Source organism: Nannospalax galili, unplaced genomic scaffold, assembly GCF_000622305.1.
Source record: "Nannospalax galili isolate Female #2095 unplaced genomic scaffold, S.galili_v1.0 scaffold241, whole genome shotgun sequence".
NCBI classification, from domain to species: domain Eukaryota; kingdom Metazoa; phylum Chordata; class Mammalia; order Rodentia; family Spalacidae; genus Nannospalax; species Nannospalax galili.
In genome coordinates this window covers 3,379,481-3,388,362 of record NW_008345602.1, presented here as the reverse complement: position 1 = coordinate 3,388,362, position 8,882 = coordinate 3,379,481, and the positions used below count along the sequence as shown (strand labels likewise).

At 39.3% G+C, this 8,882-nt stretch overlaps 2 non-coding genes across 2 annotated transcripts; both read left to right on the top strand.

Moving 5' to 3' along the window:
- The first annotated feature begins 1,389 nt into the window (after window positions 1-1,389).
- Window positions 1,390-1,554, top strand: LOC115071820. Its single transcript, XR_003850895.1, has one exon. It is a non-coding gene; the product is annotated as a U1 spliceosomal RNA (small nuclear RNA).
- Window positions 1,555-8,239: 6,685 nt separating this feature from the next.
- Window positions 8,240-8,399, top strand: LOC115071823. The gene has a single exon (XR_003850897.1). It is a non-coding gene; the product is annotated as a U1 spliceosomal RNA (small nuclear RNA).
- The last annotated feature ends 483 nt before the right edge of the window (window positions 8,400-8,882 follow it).

Below are 8,882 nucleotides of genomic sequence, written 5' to 3'. Positions count from 1 at the left end.
CTCAAGACTATGTGTGTTAAGTGAAAACAAAACTCTTAGAAAATAAATAAATTTGATGTGAGCAGCATAAATGTATCTCCATTGAGAAGTGACATTTCAAAGTTGATTAGTGATCAAGATGAGGGAAGTGGGAACATTTCAGTGTTCCATCTCTGGAAAAAGAAAAAGAAGAAATAAAAAAAAGAAAAGAAAACAAGCCAACCTACTTCCAAGTCTATAGGCCCAATGCAAGGGCCAATACTATAAAAGAAAGGTGAATTACTCAGACCACAAGCATAAAGCTGTTCACCACACAGATGGAGGAAGCCATCTACCAGGTGATGACAGCTATCTCAGTTTGGTTTCCTTGTTGCTGTGATAAACTACCCTGACAAAAGCAACTTGAGGAAGAAAGGGTTATTTATTTATTTTTATTTCATTTTCCTTTTAATTTTTAATTTTTTGGGCAGGGGACCAGAGAGACAGGGTTTCTCTGTAGTGGGGCTGGCCTGGAACTCACTGTGTAGACCAGGTTGGCCTTGAACTCATAAAGATTTACCTGCCTCTGCCTCCCGAGTGATGGGATTAAAGGTGTGCGCCACCATGCTCGGCTTATTTTTATTTTATGTGTATGAGTGTTTTGCCTGCATGCATGTAAGTGTACCCATGTCATATAATGCCCATGGGGGCCAGAAGAGGGCATCAGATTCCCCTGGAACTGGAGTTACAATTTTTAACTGCCATGTGGGTGTTAGGAACTGAATCACAGACAGTGCTCTTAACCACTGAGCCATCTCTTCAGCCCCCAAGGAAGGATTTTTTTTCAGCCCACAGTTCCAGGTTATAGTCCATTATAGCAGAGAAATCATAGCAGAAGGAGCTTGAGGGACCTGGTCACATTACAGCCATAATCAGGAACACAGAAGATGCATTCTAGGGCTCAGCTTCCTCTTTTTCATTCAGTCCAGGGCTCAGCCCATAATGATGCTACTTTATTCAGGCTGTGTCTGTCTACTTCAATTAACCCAGTCAAGAACATCCCTCACAGATATTCCATAGGCCAATCACTCCTCTTTGAGACTCCCTTCCCAGGTAATTCTAGATTGTGTCAAGTTGACAATGAAAACTAACCTCCATAACAGCCTACATTCCTATATAAATATATAGTCAGAACAAATACATTCTTTCCTCTCCTCATAACTTCTCTCTACACCTTTCCCATCTCTGTGTGGGTGTGTGTGTGTGGGGGGGTGTATGTGTATGTGGTGTGCTATGTATTCATGTGGGGGTGTGCATGTGTAACTGCATGTGTACATGTATTGCATGTGGGTGTGGAGGCCAAAGGTCAGTGTTGGGTGTCTCCCTCAATCCCTGTCCACCTTAATTTTTGAGACAAGATCTGTCCTTGACATACTCAGCTGGCAGGGGACATACTATGATCAAGAAGATGGTTTTCCCGTGGCAAGGCTTATCCATTTCACTCCAGATGTGCTGATCCATCTGATTTCCCCCAAATGTAGGAAACTCAACCACACAATTTGTGATAGTGGGTGACTGCATTCCTGCTTTCCCCTATAAAAGTTTTTTTTTAATCTCTCCTTGAACATGATGCTTACTGACTGGCTAGGCTGGCTGACCAGTGAGTACGAGTGACCTACCTGTCTCCAACTCCCCACTTTTATGTGGGTAATAGGGATCGGCACTTAGGTCCTGTGCTTGCATGGCAAGCACTTTACCAACTGAGCCATCTCCCTAGTCTCATCTCCTTTTCGTCTTCCAAGAAGTCTTTTAACAATAAGACAGAGGTCATAAGCAAGAATACAGATATGGGAATGGTATAGTTTATAGTCTATGAACAGTAGCTTATGCTACTATAGACAGCAGTACACACATCCTACAGTTCTATTGAATTAAGATAGAGGTCAAAGGGAGGTTTCTCCTAACTGACACTGTTTTCTGTGATATCGGCATTGAGAGAGAGAGAGAGAGAGAGAATTTCTCAGTAGGCTTTGAACTAATATATTTCTTCTGGTTTTTCATATCACCTAAGCATTTATCTCTCCTCTCTCGCACCTTATATAATCCCCCACCTCTGTCTCCAGTTAAAGTACCCCCATTTTCTCTTTTCCCCTTGAAAGTACCTATCTTCTACTAGCCTCCTCTCTCAAGCTCCATTTCCCTCTTTACCCAATTGTTCTTTTCCATTTTCTTGGCAAGCTTCTTTTTGCAACAGATGGAGACTATGAAAGAGTTCCACAATTGGTCAAATGCAGACAGTACTGGTCTGTGAGATGCACAGCCCTATGTGACACACCTACAATGCAACCTCTAAGCCTAAGGCTCAGGGAACATAGCTGAAGAGGGGACAGAAAGAATAGTAATGCATCTCTTCACTCTTAACAGGGAAGATTCCTCATGCAACAGATGGTGAACAATCCAGAAAGCCGCAACTGGCCAGTGTGCAGAGAATAAGAGCCTATAGAGTGTTTGCTCCTGGGTAGGACACCTATGTCAAACTTCTGTCATAGAGAGACCACAAAAGAAGAGACAGAAAGACTATAAGAGCTATGGGTGGTGGATGACCACAAGGAAACAGAGTTTTCCAGGAGGCTAGGAACTTGCTCATATGAGCTTATAGCAATGGTGACAACATGCTCAAGACTTATGCAAGCTCAAACCATACAGAAACCCAGAATCAAATGGGGAAATGAGTAAGAAGTCCCAATCTTAGCTATTGCCAAACCATTGTCGATTGATGATGACTACTCAGACAGGGAGAGGTGGTTTTCTTTAGGGGAGTGACCAGGCTCCAGTGGATGTGCTCACATCTAGGTACATTTTGAGGACACAAATTTGGCTAGATAGTCCTGAACATATATGATGATAGAATGCATAAAATTCAGTGGGGGAGGCATGGGGGGTGTAGATAGGGGAGGGGGTCTAAATATGATCAAGATATGTTGCATGAAATTTGCAGAAATTCGATGAAGTTTTTTTAAGACCAAGGCCAAATAAGAACTTCTTAAAATATTCTATATCATGATCTGCTGGTGATTTCAGTAAAGATTTGTCAAAACTCACCGGATTTTTAACTCAAGTATAAATTACATTATAATAAAGCTGATAAAAATGAAACAGAAATGTCAGCCATAAGCAGGTTAACTGTAGTTCAGAGAGAAGTGGCCCACTGCCCTCTGGCTAGAGACAGGTGTTTCTCAGACCTGGATTGTCAGGTAGGATGGCTTTTACCATGGAAAGAGTAACTCTTCATTAGCAAGCATGGCTCAGAATTTAAATAGATTTTATAGTCTCTCATCTAGTCTTGGAAACAAAACCCTGTACATCACAAAAATGAGACAATTTTAATCCAAATTTCAAGAGATTGAGAAAAATGTGAGGCTAGGATTAAGTTGGTACATAATAGGGCTTCAGTAAGTTTAGCTTTTTGTTTAAAAATAAAGGAATACTAGTCTTCCCTCTTCCTCTTTGCTGTCCACACTCCCAGGCCAAGTTGGGGTCACTCAGCCTGTGCACCAGACCAAGCTGGTGAATTTCCCAACTCTCCCTCTTCACCATCCCAGTCTCAGCTCAGGTCACACTACTCCTGCCCCAGAGTCCAACATGGTCAGTTTTACAGAACCTTGCCTGCCCTTACTCCTGTCCCCACACCCCCAGGCATAGCTAGAGTTAAACTACCTGTGCATGAACCGAGGCAGACCCAATCAAGAGTTACATTTACATAGTTTCTTAGGATTGGAATAATTCCTGTCCCTGCAATTCAAAATCAGCAGAGTGTCTGAAGGACTGACATACCAACTCTTCATATCTGATCTGAAACCTACCAAGTTTGGACAACAATAAAAACTGACCAAACTTCCACTCAACAGAGGCAGGCTAGACTCTCATATCTGACACACAAAGAGCAAAAGAAATCCATATTCTCAAGTCATATCACAAAAGCACAAACAATATGAAAGCCTGCCCCCTCAAAACACACTAGTCCTATAGAAATATTGCACAGTGATATTTACTTAGATGAATTCTAGAACACAGACTTCAAAAGAACAATCATAAACATGATCAAAGAATTTGAGGGGTTTAAAGAAAGCACAAGCAAACACCTCAACGAACTTGAAGAAGATGGGAATGCACTCCAGAGTGAGGTTCAATAACCTACAAATATACGGCTGAATGAAATAATGAAGACAATACAATAACTGAAGAAAATTCAAGCTGAAATAAAGATGGAATTGAAAACATCAATAACCCAGTTAGAAAACAAGGGAAGCCTTAGCAGTAGAATGGAACAAGCAGAAGACAGACTATCAGTAACTGAGAATAAGTAGAGGAATTGGACCACTCAAAGAATATGGAAAGTTTTCTTTAAACATAAGAAAGGAGCATGCAGGAACTTTGGGACACAAAGAAAAGACAAAATCTGTGAGTTATAGGTATAGAAGAAGAATACCAGGTCAACGACATAGACCAAATCTTCAAAAGGATCATTGAAGAAAATGGGCCCAAATTAAGAACATACTAATACAGGCACAAGAAGCACCAAGAGCACCAAATATACAGGATCCAAAAAGGAAGTCTCCAAAGTATATTATATTTAAAGCACTAAATATACAGAACAAAGAAAACTGGAAGAAAAAACCATGTTACACATAAATGAAACTCATCAGAATAACAGCTGACTTTTCAATGGAAACTTTGAATGCCAGAAGAGCCTGGAGCAATGGACTCCAGCTTTTTAAAGACCACACATGCCAACCCATACTATTTTACCCAACAAAATCATCTGTCATAGTTGAAGGAGAAAGGAAACATTTCCATGGTATAGACAGGCTGAAAGAATTCATGTCTACCAAACAATCCCTACAGAGAACACTGGAAGCAAAACTACAGACTGAAGAGAAGAATAAACAAAATGAAGAGGCTACAGAACGAAAATAAATGAATCAGCCGGGCGTGGTGGTGCACGCCTTTAATCCCAGCACTTGGGAGGCAGAGGCAGGCAGATCTCTGTGAGTTCAAGGCCAGCCTGGTCTACATAGTGAGTTCCAAGCAAGCTGGGGCTACAGGGAGACCCTGTCTCAAAAAGATTAAAAAAAAGAAAAGAAATGAAGCTGTAATTACTGAAACAAAAAAGGACTGAGAACACAAACAGCACAACAAAAAACCAGCAAACAACACACTTAAAGTTACTTCAATAATAACTTTCAACGTCAATGGCCTCAACTCCCCAATCAAAAAATACAAGTTAGTTAAATGAATTAAGAAACAAAATTCATCTTTTTGTTGTCTATAAGAAAGTTCTCTTGCCTTCAAGGATAGGCACCACCTTATAATGAAAAAATGAACAAAAGTATTCCAAGCAAATGGGTCCAGGAAACAAGCAAGCATTGCTATCCTCAGAGCTGACAAAATAGACTTCAAATCCAAATCAATCAGAAGAGATAAAGAAGGACACTTCATCTGATCAATGGACATGACAATCCTAAATATATATGCACCAAACTCTGGTACATCCAGTTTCATAAAAAGCACATTATTAGATTTCAAGCCAAAAGTTAGCCCAAATTCAGTAATAATAAATGATTTGATACCCTATTTTCTTCACTAAACAGGTCATCCTGACAGAAAATAAGCAGAAAAGCACTTCACACATCAAATGGACCTAACAGATATATACAGAATAGTCCACCCAAACACCAAAGAATATACATTCCTCAGCAAGCTCATAGAAATTTCTCTAAAATGGAACTGGAGCGATGACTCAGTGGTTAAGAGCACTGGTTGCTCTTGCAGAGGACCCAGGTTTGAATCCCAGCACCCACATGACCATTAACCACCATCCTAATTCCTCAGGCACTACATGACATGGGTGCACTTACATACATGCAGGCAATACACTCATACATTAAAAAAAAATAAAAAGAAAATTCTCTGAAATAGATTGCATACTGGGAAACAAAACAAACCTCAACAAACACAGAAAAACTGAAATAACTCTGTGTAGCTTATCTGACCACGATGAATTAAAGCTTAAAACTAATAATAAAAGAATCTCATCAAGATTAAGCAACACACTATTGAATAATGAATGCATCAAAGAAGACACGAAAAAAGGGATAAAAATTCCAGGAATTAAATAAAATGAAAACACAGTACAACAAAATCTCTGGGACATAGTAAAATGAGTACTAAGATAGAACTTTGTAGCTCTTAGCACCTATATTGAAAAAGAAAAACACAAAGAGCACAAATAAATGACTTAATGATGCAACTCAAGAATTGGGAAAACTGGAAAAAAAACAAGCTCAAATCTAGTATATGGGAAAAAATAATAAAAATCAGGGCAGAAATTAATGAAATAGAAACAAAGAAAATTTTAAAAAGTCAATGAATTTAAGAGCTGGTTCTTTGAAAAGAAAAGCAAGATCTTTGTCTCAATTAACCAAAGAAAGAAAGAGGACACCCAAATTGACAGAATCAGAGATGACAGGGGAAACATTACAACAGACGCCAAAGAAATTCATAACATTATAAGGAAATACTTTAAAAACCTATCTTGCATTAAAGTAGAATAAAGGAAATGGATGGATTTCTAGAATCCATCTAGAAATTTGAACTACTAAATTTAAACCAAGAAGCGATAAACAACTTAAACAGACCCATAACAAATAAGGAGATTGAATCAATAATAAAAATCCCAGGTCCAGGGGCTAGAAAGATGGCTCAGTGGTTGAGAGCACTGACTGCTCCTGCAGAGGACCTGGGTTCGATTCATAGCACCCACATGGCGGCTATGAACCCTCCTTGACTCCAGTTCCAGGGGAATCTGAAACTCTCTTCTGACCTCTGCGGCATTGCACGACATGGGTGCACTCACATACATGCAGACAATATACTCTTACACATAAAATAAAAGTAATAAATATTTTTTTAAAAATTAAAAAAAATTAAATCCCAGGTCCAAATGAATTCACAGTAGAATTCTGCTATACCTTCCAAAAAGGACAACTATTTTTTCATAAATTATTTTTTAAAAAATAGAAACAGAAGGAGCACTTATATCACAATATCCCAAATGGTTCAATAATGGCACTTTTATCTTGGGGATAACCAACTAGATTTAAGTCCTGCTCAATAGAGAGGAATTCATGTTTGATGCTGTAAACCCATTCAAATACCTGTGGTTGTACAGTCATAGACCCTGGAAGAGAATCTACTTCTGCTATTTCTCTAAATAAAAACAATTTCTAATCATTTTCTAAATATGTATCCTTAAACCCACAGATAAGTGTAGCTCTCACCTCCCCCCATCAAAGAAGCTTGTTTTTGTAACAGATGGAGACAATTATAAAAAGACACAATTGGTCAAGATGCAGACAATAAGTGACCATGGGTACCCAATCCCAATCGAAACATCTAAAATGCCATCCCTACACCTAAGGCTCAGAGAACATTGCAGAAGAGGAAGCAGAAAGATTAAGAGCCAGAGGACCAGGATTTCTGCTGCTAGATAGTGTCTTTGAGACACAACAGGGAAGCCATACCCATGAAATCTCAACAATATGGTTGCCTAAACAAGACCTGCATAATGACAACACCATCTGCCATGGCAATGTGAATGGGGGAAAATTTCACAAGATCCCACCTCCAGATGAAGAGCCACAGGCAATCAATGACTGCTAAGAAAGGAGAAAAAAAAAGCTTACTCCAGGGGTTACTAATCCCAAGTGGTCATCCCTAAACATGTATGTGTGAGCAACACTAAATGAACACAGTAGGTTGTTTACACACACACACACCTGTATAACAATAAATAAATAAATAAATAAATAAAATAATAAGAGGTCAAGATATTGAGAGGGAGTAGGCAGGATGTGGGAGGATTTAGAGGGGAAGAATGAGGGATGGAAATGATATAAATACAGTACTCATGTATAAAATTCTTTAAAAAACACAAAATTAATTAAAATTTAATAAAAATAAATAAAAACATACAAAAATCAGCAGTATAAAAATTAAGTTATTATGTCATTCCCTTTAGAATGCTATACTGGTTAGTTTTTATTGTCAACTTGACACACACTAGAAGATGGAACCTTAACCGAGGGATTTCCTAGATCAGATTGGCCTGTGGATATGTCTGGGACTTTTCTTGATTACTAATTGATTTTGGAGGGCCCAGAGCACTGTGAACAGTACAGTCCTAGGCAGGTTGGTCTGGTCTGTGTAAGAGAAGTAGCTGATACTTAACCTGGCAAGGGAGACACCATGAGGAAGGTGGTTTTCTCCGGGCAAGGCTCATCCATTGCACTTGGGACTGCTGACCCCTGCTATTTCCCAAAATGTGTGAAACTCCACTGCATAATTTGTGGTAGTGGGGGACTGCATTAGGGCTCTCCGAGAGAGAGAGAGAGAGAGAGAGAGAGAGAGAGAGAGAGAGAAGAGAAAGAAAGAAAAAGTAGCTGAGCATAGTCAGAGCAAGCAAACAAACCAGTAAGCAGTTTTTCTGCATGGTTCCTGCCTCTGTTTCTGAGTTTCTTCTTTGAATGATAGATTATAACCTGGAAGTATAAGTGGAAAAACCCCTTTCCTCCCCAAGTTGCTTTTAGTCAATACTTTCTCACGGCAATAGAGAGCAAAGTGAGAAAGAAAGAAAAAGTAGCTGAGCATAGTCAGAGCAAGCAAACAAACCAGTAAGCAGTTTTTCTGCATGGTTCCTGCCTCTGTTTCTGAGTTTCTTCTTTGAATGATAGATTATAACCTGGAAGTATAAGTGGAAAAACCCCTTTCCTCCCCAAGTTGCTTTTAGTCAATACTTTCTCACGGCAATAGAGAGCAAAGTAGAACAGATGGTTACTGTGGAGGAGGAGGGGGAGGAAGAAGAG